This window comes from Phyllostomus discolor, chromosome 2, assembly GCF_004126475.2.
Source record: "Phyllostomus discolor isolate MPI-MPIP mPhyDis1 chromosome 2, mPhyDis1.pri.v3, whole genome shotgun sequence".
Classification (NCBI taxonomy): Eukaryota; Metazoa; Chordata; class Mammalia; order Chiroptera; family Phyllostomidae; genus Phyllostomus; species Phyllostomus discolor.
Genome location: NC_040904.2, coordinates 174,381,578 through 174,396,541, shown reverse-complemented (window position 1 = coordinate 174,396,541; position 14,964 = coordinate 174,381,578).

Here is a 14,964-nt window from a genome sequence, read left to right as displayed (position 1 = left end):
AGGTCTGGCCTTTGCCTTTGGCTTTGGGAGGCAATCTCTAAGCCCTTGGAATGTCTTGCCTGATAGAAGTGTCTTTGTTTGCCTGGGAATGTTTGGGTCAAGCCAGACAGTAACAGTGTGATTTAGGATGGGACTTTGAGACAAGCAGTCTCACCTCAACCTCCTGAGAGGCTAGATACGTGTGGGCGTTCAGCCTTGCAACTGTGGTGGAGCCCCAGTGAAGACTCTGGACTCCAAGGCTCAGGTGAGCTTCCCTGGCTCCCAGCACACTCTATGTGTTGTCACACACTGACACCAGGAAAGTGACACTGCCCGTGACTCCACAGAAGAGGACAGCTGGAAGCACTACATTTATTACTTCTCTAGACTCTGTCCTGTGTGTTACTTATGCTGATTTTAACCTGTATCCTTTCCCTGTAATAAACTAGCTGTGGGTATAATAGCTTTCAGTAGATTCTCAGTCTTCCCAGCAGTTATCAAATCTGAGGGTGCTCTTGGGACCCCTGAAGTAAGGGTAGTTTTGTAGACTGTTTTCTAACTTTTCTAACAGGTGCTAACTCTTTAGGTGCTTTAAGGGATGAATACATTTAAAATATATTCAAAGGAAAGCAAATACAGAATTACAAAATAAAAAAGACATTTCATATAATAGATTACAACATACCTCTTCAGTACAACACCAGTTTAGGTTTTTTCTTGGTGAAAGCATTTAATGAAAAAAAATTAATTGAAACATAGCTTTTTTTTTTCATATTTGAAATTTAAGTTTATAAGACAAAGTAAATCCTAGCTAAGGTTTATCCAAATGAAACAAAATGGAAAACTTAATGATTCTTCACACATTTGTAATGTGAACTGCCAATCACAGTGACTTTAAATAAGATACTGCATGTTCAGTAATGGCTGGTGTATGCGATACTGATTTGTGGTGGTTTTATGAATTTGTGATCAGTGCATTATTTTGGTCAGCATCAACTACTCTAAGAAGTTGTCACCTGAAATATATGAGACTATCCTTAGGGATAATCATGTAATTTACTCTTACAGCACTTATCATAAGTAATTTATTCATGTAATTTCTTGGTTAATGTTTATTTTCCCCACGATACCATATATAGCAGTGTAGCAAATGCTGGCAGTGCTCTGCTAATATTTCCTTGGCACTTTCCATTTTAATGCATGCCAACCTGATTTCCCACTGCCAGTACCTGTGACACATTTCCTTAGAGGTTTCTCTTGGCTGTAGATACCTGCTCTGCCTGTGTGTGGGCAGACAGGATGTACCAGGAAATTAATGCTGTTTGAGAGCAGTCTTTTAAAACAATGACTGATACGAATTGATGGATAAATACCCAGTTCCCTGGTCTCTTGGACAGAATAATTCCCATGGAAGCATCATCTACTCAAAGTGTGATCCACTGACCCGTAACACTAATGGGTGTTTCCTGGGGGTTGGCTAGAGATGCAGAATCTTAGAGCCTGCCCTACAGCTACTGGATCCGAATCTCTGGGAGTGGGGCCCAGGGATCTGTGCTTAAATAGGAACTATTTTTCCCAAGTTCCTGAGAAGGACTAAGCTTCAGTTGCACGTGATGGTAACCTGTTTGATAATAAACCCCTTATTAGCCTCCTTCCTTTCCTTTCCTGCCTCCTCCAGCTCCATAGCAGTGCTCTTTGCAATCACCCTTCAAACAAGCCACACACACATGTATCCATGTGTATGGTTTGCTTCTGGGGGACTCCATACTGACAGGTTAGAGACCATGATAAATGGACGAAGGAATTGTCTGTTCCTAGTTTCACAATTCTTTACTCCAGTTTTTCGTTTCTGCCACCTGCTGGCAACTCAAGTGCATCTAGCAGCATTTTAGACACAAGTGAATAGAGAATTAGTGAAATTAAATAGTCATCAGAGTAAATGATCCAGAATGCAAGAGAGAAAAAAAAAATGAAAAAAATTCAATAAGGGTGATAGAAGCTCCAACATATTTTTTAATTGAAGTATCAGCAGTAGAGAGAGACCAGGATAGAGGTATAACTTGAAGAGAGAATGGTGGAGATTTTCCAGAACTCAATCATATCCATGAATTCAAGACGGGCAAAAGTTTTCAAGAATGATGATATGAAATCAATTTCAAGACCCCTCATAGTAAAATGTTAGCCTCAAAGACAAAGAGAAGACCTTAAAGCAGCTAGAGAGAAAAAAAGACTCTTTCTATGAGCGTTATACTGTGAGATGACTTTTTAATAGCAATAATGAAAGACAAAAGAGTCTCATAATACCTTCCAACCCTGGTAAGACAATAACTGTTACCCTACAATTGCTTTTCCAGTTCTACAGCTCTAGCACTGTTTGAAAACCTCAGACTAGTCAGTAATGAGGAACTATTTCTAAGGGATTTGGTGATTTATATTTAAGGGTTTTGGGGGTTTTTTTTGCATATAGGTAGTGCTTTTTTATGAGAAGGGTTTCTGATTTTTGTCACTGTTTGGTCCGTAACCCACATGCTGAATAACTTCTTCATTGACCCTGCTTCCATCGGTCTTCTTCTGGATTTGGCAGCACTTGGAGTTGTTCAGCCACAGGGATTTCTTTGACTTTTTCAGTGTTGTCTCCAGTGATCTGCAATGTATATCCTTTTATGCATGTCGCTGAAGAGCTATCCCATATTCTCATTTTCAACATGCTTTGTTACTTCAAGCTTCTCTTGAATACTTAAAGCTTTCCTTTTACATTCATTGTCTGTGTTTTTGAATGAGGATACTTAGGCATGTTGGGGATGATTTTTTATATATATGTATATCTCTGCTTTCACATATGTGAAAGGATAGCAAACCACAATCTTAAAAGATAATATGCACAGTGAATTGAGGTAACCGCTTGGTTTTCAAATGTGTGTGTTCGTTTTGCATATACCTGTGTGGCTGAATTAAGGAGGGTGCCATTTCCTATATTTACCTGGTGTTTGGTGGATGCAGTTGCACATCAGTCTGTGTAAATTCACATTATGTTCGGATCATCCCTACTCTATCCTGGGGGAACACATTTGCCATCTCAAACAATTACTGCAAAAGAGACTTTTCCTCCCAGACAGTGGTCTTTCTATTGACTTACTAGTGTCTTTGGAAAGGCACATGTTTTAAAGATGATAAAATCTAACACCATTTTGAAAATCATTGATTATGGTCACAAAAATTCTCTTCTGTATTTACCTATAGAGAGTTTGTATTTTTAGTTCTTACACTTAGGTCTGTGATTCATTTCCAGCTATTTAAAAAATAAATTTCAAGGTTGTAAGTTCTTTTTTTTTTTTTTGCACATAGCTATCCAGCTGCTGCAGCAGCAGTTCTTGAAAACACAGTTCTTCCAGCAATTGAATTAACTTTGTAAAAACTCAATTGACCATGGTGTGTAGGTTTGACTCTTCATTCTGTTTTATTGATCTATATATCTTATTACATGAATATGACATTGTTGATTTGTATAGCAGGCTTTGAAATCAGATAATATTACTGCCTTTTTAAAATAACTGTTATGGGTTTATGTATATTTCCATATAATTTTGGCCTCAGCTTCTCAATTTCTCCAAAAATATTCTAGTTACATTTTGATACAGATTATCTTGAGTCTATATAGAAATTCACAGAGAATTGAAATCTTGAGTTTTACAGTCAATGAATATGTCATATACCTTCATTTATTTAGGTTTTCTTTAATTTTTTTTATAAAGCTTTTGCCTAGACTGTGGCTGTATTAGCAAAATAAATATTGATGTTTTAAGCCAATAGGTTTTGGGAGATTGTTACCCAACAGTAGATAGCTAGAACACATTTTGGTACCTGGAAGTGAAGTACTTCCATAACAAAAATCTGAAACATGGCTTTGGAATGGAGTTGAAGCTGGAGGGGGCTGGAGAAGATTATTAGGTGAAGTCTGGTCCTTGAAGGGACTGTTAGTGGGAACTATTTTTTTTAAGATTTTATTTTTTAGAGAGGTAAGGGAGGGAGGAAGAGAGAGAGAGAGAGACATCAATGTGCGGTTGCTGGGGGCCGAGGCCTGCAACTCAGACATGTGCCCTGACTGGGAATCGAACCTGCAATGCTTTGGTTTGCAGCCCGCGCTCAATCCACTGAGCTACACCAGCCAGGGTTGTTAGTGGAAACTTTATGGTCCTTAAGGTGGCTTGTCAGTGAGGGGTAAAAGGTTATTGAGGATAGCCTTAGGATATCCTCAATTGAGGATATATTATTGTAATTTGGAAGATTAGGGGTATTTATTATGTAGTGGCAACAGGTTAAGCAACACTACCACCTGTAGTAATGTGGAGACTAGAACTAAGGAGAAAGTAGAACTATAAAATTAAGATTTCAAAGGAGGGTGTTGATGGTGCCTCTTGGCTTCTTCTAGCTGCTTGTAGTAAAATGCAATATGAGCATGTTAAGTGAAAGAAATAACTATATGTATGAGAGCCCCCCAAAACTGGAATTATCTTCTGGAGGGTGGGCCCCTTGTAACGCAGGTTTCCCTACTGAGTGAGTGTTCTAGGAACCCATCTGTATCAGTGTACCAGCTGGCATTGTTGTGAGAGGCTACCTTTAGCTTCATTAATTTTTTTTGAAGATGCTTTCAATGCATTTGCCCATTTTATGAAGGGTAATTTACGAGTACACCTGCCCACACCATGCTGAATGTTCAGCAGTTTTTGACTGAAAACAGCATGACCACTATGCCCCACCCTCCCTATTCACCAGATCTAGCCCCAAACAACTTTTTTTTTGTTTGCCCTGAATGAAAAAAAGTCCTCAAAGGGAAACTTTTTGCTAATGTGGAAGAGGTGAAACAAAAAATAGCAGAGGCACTAAAAGGCATCAAAATATTGACAAGTTCAAAAACTGAGCCGTGGAAAAAAAAGTCTTGATAGATGTATTGCATCAAATGGAGCGTACTTTGAAGGTGACTGAAGTTTAAACAAGTAATAATAAATATACGATTTTTAATAAATAAGGTTTTGGGGGGTCCCCACTTGTGTAACAGAGCTGGCTAGAATAAAAAATAAAACTGTTTTTCATTCCAGTTTCTTCAGATGGCAAGTGATAACCAAAATTATGAAGAGACTTTGGACAAACACTAATTCCAGGACACTGTCAGGAAAATGAGAATAAAGATAATGTCAAGGGTGCGACAGAGACTGCTGCAAAGACCCCCAGATTTGAGGTGGTGCCTCATGCAGATAAATATCTAAGGATCTTAAAGAGCGTGCATGGCAAATCGTCTCTGTTCAACAACAGGGCTTTTAAGAAGGCAGTTTAGAGGTTTGTGGATATCGCTTTTGTCTAATGGGGTGAGCCCCCCAGCATGACTGATAGGAGACCTGCATGGTTTTAAGAGAGATAATACCTGCTTGGACTAAAAGGGGCAGAGACGTTACAATATTTAAAGAGGCCTTTGGGCCCACGCTGGGTAGCTCACTTGGCTAGAGCGTTCTCCTGATATGCAAAGGTTGCAGGTTTGATCTCCAGTCAGAGCACATAGAGGAGTCAACCAATGAATGCCTAAATGGAACAACAAATCGATCTCTCTCTCCCCGCCGCCCACACTACTCTCTGCCCCCCTCTTTGGGTTCCCCTTTCCGTTTTTCCCTCTCTTCTTCCCTTCCTTTCATTTCCTCTGTCTCTAAAATTAATACAAGAAAAGGAAGAAAAGGAGGCCTTTGGACTTATGAAGTAGGAAGAAGGCTGGTAAAACTACTTAGCTGCAAACCTGAGCAATTTTTCCTTGTTGAAAAGGATGGCTAAGGGGTGGAACCGTGAGCTCAGAGCGCAGGGTGGGGACCTGCAGAGATGCTGTGCTGCATCTCCAGGCAGGTCCGAGTCAAAGGACCGTCAGTATGTGCCGGATTTCAAAATCGTTAAGGATTAGTGATTCCTGTTTGCCTCTCTTTCCCCTCCTTCCAATGGAAAAGTCTGTAATAATCTTATACCCATTCTACCCCTGAATGTTTGTAAAACATTCATATAAAATCTCTTTAGCTCACCAGGTCTTCATATTGAGAATAGCTATGCTTGAGGAGCTGTGCTTGGTAAGTAGTGTCTGAAGAGTCTCATATACACTTGGATGACATTTGGGACTTTGAATCTATGCCTGATGCCATAATAGGTGAGCCTTTTGCAGAGGTGGAGTTGTCCTGGGAAGTGGGCAGTGCATTTTGCATACAAAGGGAATATGAATAATTCGAAGCCAGAGCGTATGTTTGCAATTTCTTTGATTCTTCTGCCTTTGCTAGGCATCTAAGGGGAGCCTAATTGTTGTTCCTTTGATATGGGTGAACCTTAGTGACTGACTTCTAACAAACAGAATGAGGTGAAGGTGGTGTTGAATGACTTCCAGGCTCTGGTATGAACAACATGACATGGTTATTTCTTTCTCTATCCCTCTTTCAGGGGACATGTGAGCTGCCATTTAAGAAGTCTGGCTATTGTAAAGCCTCCGTGCTGGAGAGACCACGTGGGAAGACAGGGCAGAGTTAGATTCCCGAGGAGCCCGGCTTTCCCAGCCCCAGCCCTTTGGGTTTTCTCAGGCCCTGCACCAGATGTGTAAGTGAATCAGCCCCCTGTTTTCAATAACCCCCAGCCAAAGGTGTGCAGAAATAAGCTGTCCCTGCTAGATCTGCTGCATTATGATCAAAATACATTGTTTTCAGCCACTAACAGTTTTGAGGTGATTTTATAGGGCATTAGATGACTAGAACAGTTCATGTTTGCATGTCTTATTACTCACATTGCTACATTTACTGTTGAGAGCTAGAAGTTTATTTTGCACTATATTTTAAAATGTATATGGCCTAAAATAGTTCTTTTCACACAGTGGGCACTTGGTAAACTCAGTTGGCGCTATTGATGAATTGGAACACAACCCACACTACCTGTGTCTGGCTCTTTTAATGCAGCCTCATTCTAGAAATACAGTTGGATCATTTCACAGCTCCCCCTTGAACCTGTTCTTGTTGCTTTATTTACCTTAGTTACTTTCTGACTGTGGAGTTTGTAACTGGTATTGCTTTCACTTCACCTTGACTGTGACTCCATAACTATTGAAGTGTATTGAGTTATGCGTAAGTTTTACAGGTCGAGAGTCGCCCATTCCTTGGAATTGTACCTAGTACACAGTAAATAGTCATTATTTGTTGATTGACCTTAACTGTGTGAAAGATTAAGAGTGACTTACATAGATTACTCCTTTTAAGCCTCACAACATTAAGATGATTATCTCCACTGAGTAGATAAGGAAAGTGAAGTTTAATTTGGGGAAGTGGCTCTCCCAAGGTAGGACAGTCAATAGTGGAGATGGGATTCCAATCAAAGATCTGACTCCAAAGCCTGTGCTCCTGATGATTGTGCTTTACATGGTTTGATGTTGATGTAGGTTTCTAGTTGTTGACCTTGAGATTATCCATCCAGCGCACCCACACCATTTGTTTGATTTGTGGATTAGCTACTGCTTCTCCAGAGCTGATGCCTTGTTTTCTGCTGCCTGGTGGTGTTGCTGCATTCTTTCTTGTGACTCATGTCTGGGGGTCCATGGAGAGAATCTTCCATTGAAAATGTAATCATGTACATGAAATTAAGAACTAAGAAGACCTAGTTCAGTAACACAGGAAGTAATAGTGCATTGTCTTCACAGAAAATATATGAAATATAATAAAACCAGGGCCATTGATTGTTTTCATACTTAAAGAAAATAAGGCCTGTAAGCATGAATGGAAAATATCATGGCAATTCTGATGTTAGATCTTACAGTTTTAGAAATTAGATATTTTTTTAAAAATTTTATTTTTCAGTTATAGTTGATGTACAGTATTGTATTAGGTTCAGGTGTACAACCCAGTGGTTAGGCATTTATGTAACTTACAAACTGACCTCCCTGATAAACCTAGTTCCCAGCAGACACCACACGTAGTTATTATGGTATCATTGACTCAATTCCCTATGCTGTACTTTACATCTTCGGGACAGTTCTCTAATTACCAATTTGTACTTAATCTCTTTACCTTTTGCACACATCCCCCCAACCCTCCTCCCATCTGAAATCAGAATGTTCTCTGTATGTATGAATCTGTTTCTGGTCTGCGTATTCGTTTAGTTTTTTAGATTCATTTGGCTTTTGTCTTTGACTTACTTCACTCAGCACAAGACTCTCTAGGTCCATGCATATTCTAGCAGATAGCAAGATTTTATTCATATTTTTTGTGGCAGCATCATACATATTTCATTGTATGTATGCATCACTTCTTTATCCACTCATCTATTGATGGACATTTAGTGCTTTTATGTCTTGGTTATTGTAAGTAATGCTGCAGTGATCATATGGGTGTATATGTCTTTTTGATTTAGTATTTTGGGTTTCTCCAGATAAATGCCCAGAAGTGGCATTGCTGGGTCTTTCTTTGTTTCTTATTATAGTGTTTGCTTTAGAATATATTTTGTCTGGTGTAAGTACTAGTACACCAGCTTTTTGTTTGTTTGTTTACATTTTTGTGAAATATCTTTTCCCATCCCTTTTAGTCTGTGTGTCTTTCACTCTGAAGCTAGTCTCTTGTAGGCAGCATATGTAAGTAAGGGCCTTGTTTTGTTATCCATTCAGGTAGAGGCAGTAACAAAATTTTCCATAGGAAGCTCATTGTAGAAAAGAAACAATAAAGTGTGGTGGTTAAAGATGACTTTGGCACAAACTGACCTGGTCCTAAGGTCAGACTACAAGCTGTGCTATTTAAGTTACTTTCCTTCCCAGGATGCAGCTTGCCCTCATCCAGAAAACTTGGGGAGCAGTGAGTGGTACTTCAGATACAGGGTTTCTGTGAGGACAGAATGAGATGATGAATATAGGAGGTCCTCCTATAGCATTGTTTTTTTAAATGTTTCATTGTGACGTTGATTAGATGCTATAGGAACTTAACTCCTTTTTATATCAATTAGCCTAAGGTAAAATTGGTTTTGTTACATCTTTTTCACTTAAAATCACAGAACCTGTTGACAGCCTTAATTGAGGACTTACTATATAAAGGATCTGGCATATAATGAGTGTGAGTAGTTATTTTACAAATAAAATGAAGAAATAGAATAATTTACCACAAAACAAGCAAATCCCAACTTAGCTATCCTAATATTTAATGACATTTATTAGGTTTTTCCTTCTTTTAACATGACTCACAAGAAATGAACCAAATTTGTCATGCTGATGTGTTTGTGAATACATATGAACTCAGGTAGTATAAGGAATTAGCTGCTGGATTAAAATAGCTTTGCTGTACTATGGTTCATTTACAAAGCATGCTTGTTGATATTGACCTAGTGCCATGGTGTCATTTTTTTTCCAGCCCAGGAAACACTTCCATTGCTCCTTGTGGCCCACACGAGCACCTATGATGCATGCTTCCATTCTTCTTCAAACATTTACTTATTGAGCACATATTACATGCTTGGCACTTTACAAAGTGCTGATGGGTTGGTAGGAAATAATGCAAGTTCCTTGTTCTCGTGGGATGTATATTCTAGTGGTAGAGGCAGGCAAGAAATAAAAATACTTTTCAAGTAGTGATGAATACTAGGAAGAAAATAAAACAAAGTTACATGACAATGTATTGGGCAGGAAGGGCACAATTAAAAATGTGCAGTCAAGGCAGGCTCTCAGAGGAGATCATTCTGAGCTGATACCTGAATGATAAAAAGGAACTAGACACACAAAGAATGGGCGACAAGCATATAAGGCACAGATGATGTCACAGGCAAAGTCCCTGGGGTGGAAATGACTTAGTATTATGAATTCTTAAGTAACTTGCATATAAATCTACCCAATCAGTTATGTATTATTCACTAGGTGAGCTCACCTTTTGAAAGAACATGATGCTAATTTCCTTTCCAAGATGGAGATTTCAAAATCCTAATGCAGTGGTTCCTGCACTGTCATGTGCTTCAGAAATACTGGAGAGTTTAAGTTTCCTGACTTAAAACATTTGAACTGATAGAAAGAGTGGGATGGTGGTTACCAGAGTCTGGGGATGGGACAAATGGGGAGACACTGTTTAAGGGCACAAATGGAGCTAAATAGGTCCTAAATAGGACACCTGATGCACACCTTCGTGACCATAGCAACAGTACTGCATTTTCACCTTGAAAGTTGAGAGCCCATCTTAATCATTCCCACCACACATGCACACACACAAAAGGTAAGTGATGTGATACAGGTATTAGCTAAAATCCATGTATCAGATCAGTAAGTTGTGTACCTTAAACTTACATGCTTTATATGTCAATTACATTTCCAGGTTTGCATTTGAAACAATCCCACACGATGCCTGTGCCACCAGTGAGGGCACTTTAACTGCTGCTCTAACAAGTCTGTTTCAGAAAGTATATTGAGGTTCCATTGGTTGGTAAATTCATACAGGCTTCAAGTGTACACTTCAGTAATACATCATCTGTGTTCTGTATTGTGTGTTCACCACCCAAGTCAAACCTCCTTCCATCACCATACATCTGACCCCCTTTACCGCCTTCCCCCAATCTGCCTCTCGGCCGATAACCACCGCCCTATACCATTGTCTCTGTCTACCGGGGTTTTTTGTTTGTGTGTGTGCGCGCGTTTAGTGTCCGCTTGCTAAAAGCATGCTAATGTTGTCTTTTATGTAAAACATTTACTCTGCGTAGTGTAAAATCATCTGGAATTAATTTTTATAAGTATAATGGAAAAGTACATGAAATATTACAGGAAAAAATACCATCGATGTTTCATATTGAATTCATAGTATCTGTAGCAATATGAATTTAATTTCAATATAACCAATTAGCGAAGGGTTAATATCAGTTTTCATTTGGAGGGGATTTCAAAAATTATTTTTAAATGCTGAAAGGAATTTAAAGGATAAGTGACTGAGAAATTTTCTAAAATTATTTTTTTTGACTGAGAGATCACATAAATAGAAATTGTATATTAAATGCTGTTCATCTAGAGACTATGGGAATGTCTTATCAACCATGCCATTCAGGAGGATATTCATGGAAAAGATGCAGAAAGACAGAGGGACATCAGGCCAGTCAGCCAGAGCAGCTCAAACTGTTCTGGACAGCGGGCTGTGTGGCTGCTGCAGCCACACAGCCTGCATGACAGACGCTAGAGGCCCATGTGTTCCTGTCCGTAGCAGTTGTTCCCAGGAAGGGAATTTATAAGCACAATGCTTGTACTTTGGACATCATGACCTTAGCAGCATTGGGGACAGCATATGGATGATGATACGAAGAAGAGCCAACGGTCATCCAGCACTTCATGTCATTGCATTAAGTGCTTTACATGACTGACGGATGTAACCCCCACAACACACAGATGATAGTAACAACATCTCCACTTCATAGACAAGGAAGTGCGGCAAAGAGGAACCCAGTGTAATTTGGGTTACCAGGCAGCAAGTTGAAAGCTGAGATTCAAACCTAGATAATTTGCCTTCACCCTGATCTCTTGAACAATGTACCATAGACTGCTTCATATTTGGAAAAGAATCCCAAATCAAAGTTTTCAGAATTTGTGTCTATGGTCCAGTTTAAAATGAGGTATACGATTCATTTATGCACACTCTTTCAGTTATAATACCAGAGTTCCACAGTGTCTGCTTTTTAATCTTTCTGCCTGGATTTGACAAGACATTGCAAATGAGGACCAAGAGGAAGACTGTTGGAATAGTCATTGCAGAAAGGAGTTTTGTACCACTTCCTAGTGTGTGATCATCGGCAAGTCACCAAAATAAATTTTAGTGTTGATAAAAGGACGACGTTTACTCCACAAGATGGGACAATTAAATGAGGATGTTTCTGACCCCTGATTCAGACATGTATAGCACTATTCACTTGTCCAGGTGAATGGACACTTTGTGCATAACTTATGGGATTATAAAGAATCCTCGGTGAAGTTATAACTCCACTGTAAGCCTTTGAACAACAGTGGATCTAATGTCCTCAAAGGATCTGTTTGGGTTCTTTCTGTAGCTGGGCTCAGGATGGCACACCCTGACTGTTGAGGTAAGTTGAGTAGTGAAACCAGATCAAACAATAATATAATGCTTACTAGTAAAAGTTACAGTTGGGGCATAATGGTAGCAGAGAGCAACAGAGGGCCCAAAGGACTGTCCGCTGGCTGGTCCTCCAGCAGGTAATTTGTTCTCATTTACAAAGCAACAACCAAAAATAATTTTTGTCAATCCGACACAGTGGTTCACATGTTCTGACAACAACCAGAAATAATATTTCATGGGTTCCTAAACACTTTATTTCAAAATTCTATAGTTATTATTTATTGTAGTTCCTTGGGACAGTTTTTAGGTATAAAATACCTTTACACATGTGTTTACACATGATCAAAATAGGTAAAATAACATTAAAAGGATAGGTTTGCATAAATACTTCCTTGTAGATGTCTTTACTGTGGAGCCTGGAGCCTAGAGCCTAAAATCGAAGGAAGGGAATTAGAGGAAACACAGAAGTGCAGGGAAGATAAGTGAGTAATGAATTGTCTTAACTTTTATTTGATTATTTTCATTTACAGTTCTGGCACTGACACAGTTTTTTAAAAAAAGATTTTAATTTTATGTAAAGATTGAACTTCAGTAAAATAACTTAAAAAACATTTACATATACATCACTAAATTTCCATAAAATATACAATACTTTTGATACAGCTATAGGCTAGAATTAAATGACTTTGAAGGAAATGATACATAGTCATAATTTTTAAGAGATATTCCATATATCACATGTAGGAATAAATATTTCTATTGGATTTGCCAAGACATGAATATTAAACACTGTATAACATGCACGCAGAAATTAAAATATACATTTTGAAAACATTTAAAAAGCATAAAACTTTTGATTTAATCTAGATATACATTAGAGCTTCTAAATAGAAATTTGAACATTATAAATAAAAGATATTTTAACATAAAGTGAGATAAAATCCAAAAGCTGCTAGGAACCAGCTTGGACACATAAATATAAACTTCTACTTTGGCTAGAGTTAAATCTCATCTTTTTCAATGTTTTAATTGAGATGGGATGACATCTGAATATTATTAAAATTTGCTAAAATTTTAAAACCTTACAAAATACTGGTTTTTACCTTTACTTATATGCTGCATTTCTTTTTCTCATTTATATTGATATGACAAAATCAAACACATAAATTTAACTGTCTAAAATAAAAATTTGAATATTACTGCTAAATGAAGGTAGGTATTTAACATTCCATAGACCAAATCACTCAAATACAACAGACTATTTTATACACACAAAGTAAAGAATTATAGGAGTTACATTGTTTTACACTCACAAGCAAATTAGGATAAATTTCTTTCATGTACTTCTGAACATCATTAACACTTATAAAATATCTCTGTGATGATTATTGGCACACAAAAATTTCCTTCTCTGAGGGACGACACAGAAGAGTTGGTAGTAGTTAGCCATTTGGCATTTTTAAATGATTGCTATTTCTAGAAAACAGCAGCAATATTGCCCACCCAGGGTGGAATATACTGACCATCAATACACTGTTACACCAGAATCACTTCATCAATTAGCTTAACTGTACTATATAGGAGACTAAGGAAATTAATAGAAAGTGACAGAAAACAGGACGTTAAAATTAATCCACAGAACAATTTTGAGTCTTTTTATAGGCAGCACTTACACATGAGCTGTAAATTTTATCCACAATTTAATACACTTTGCTATATAAAGCCTATATTATGAATTCTCTGCTCCCGGCCTGGCATGTCATTCTTGTATTTGTTGTTAGCGAGAAGATTGGAATCTGGTAACTGAAAACTTGTCACAACAACCGTCAGTTATTGGAGGCTTAGTATAATTTGAGATTTTGTAAGTAGAAGAAAGGTTAAAAAAACTGATTATAATAAAATGAAGACAATCCTTCCAGTCCCTTCACTGTATTATAGTATTTATATTAGTGCCATTGCACTGTGAGATTTTCTTAGATAAATGTGGATAGCATTTTCTAGAGTATCTTCCCCCAGGATCCATGGATTATTATGATACATTCGATTTTACTTGCTGAGGAAAAAGAAAAGGGTAGGTTGTCTGTCAGCCTGTATTTTTCCTGTTCTTTCTTCCTCTGCATAACTGATTTTGAAATTAGAGTAAATAATTTCTAAATTCTTTGCTTTCATGGATTTTCCATTTTAGAGTGAATAACTCAAAAACATACTCATTCATACACTTAAATTTTGCTCAGTGGTAAAATAAGGTTATGTATGGGAAAGCACTTGATAGCATTATTCTCATAGCATTTTCCATCAGTGAACTAACTACTGCAAATGATCGGGAACAAAATATCAAACCTTTTAAACCTAGTTTTAATTTAGATCTCTTACATATACATTAAACATCATGTGTTGGACAATTATTGACTAAAGTGTAACACAATCAAAATTATCAGGAATGCTTATACTGAAGAAGAATATTGATACCAAATCCTTATCTGACATCACCTTTAGACTTAAGTGTTCAGATGACAACGAAAAGTTACACTCTCAAGTCCAGTGCAGATATGTCAGCCAGCCAGCTCAGAAGCCTCAATAGGGCTTTCCTCACTGTATTTTCCTAAAACTTAACGTATATTTATTGAATTTGCAGTATGTTTAGAATCAAACCTATAATTTTAGTTAAAAGCATGATGTTTAATGCATTTTAATATGGTAGGTTAAATACCACCATATATAAATTATCCTAAAAATACAGATTTGATATTTCAAACGGAATGTTTTTAAGTTGATAGTGGTAGCCAAAGATGCTGACAACTTAAAAGGTGCATAATATTAAAAACCTTCAAAATTCAAACATTAAATTTTTAATATACTATAAATATTCACCCAATCTAAAAATAATACCTAATTGTATAAGGTT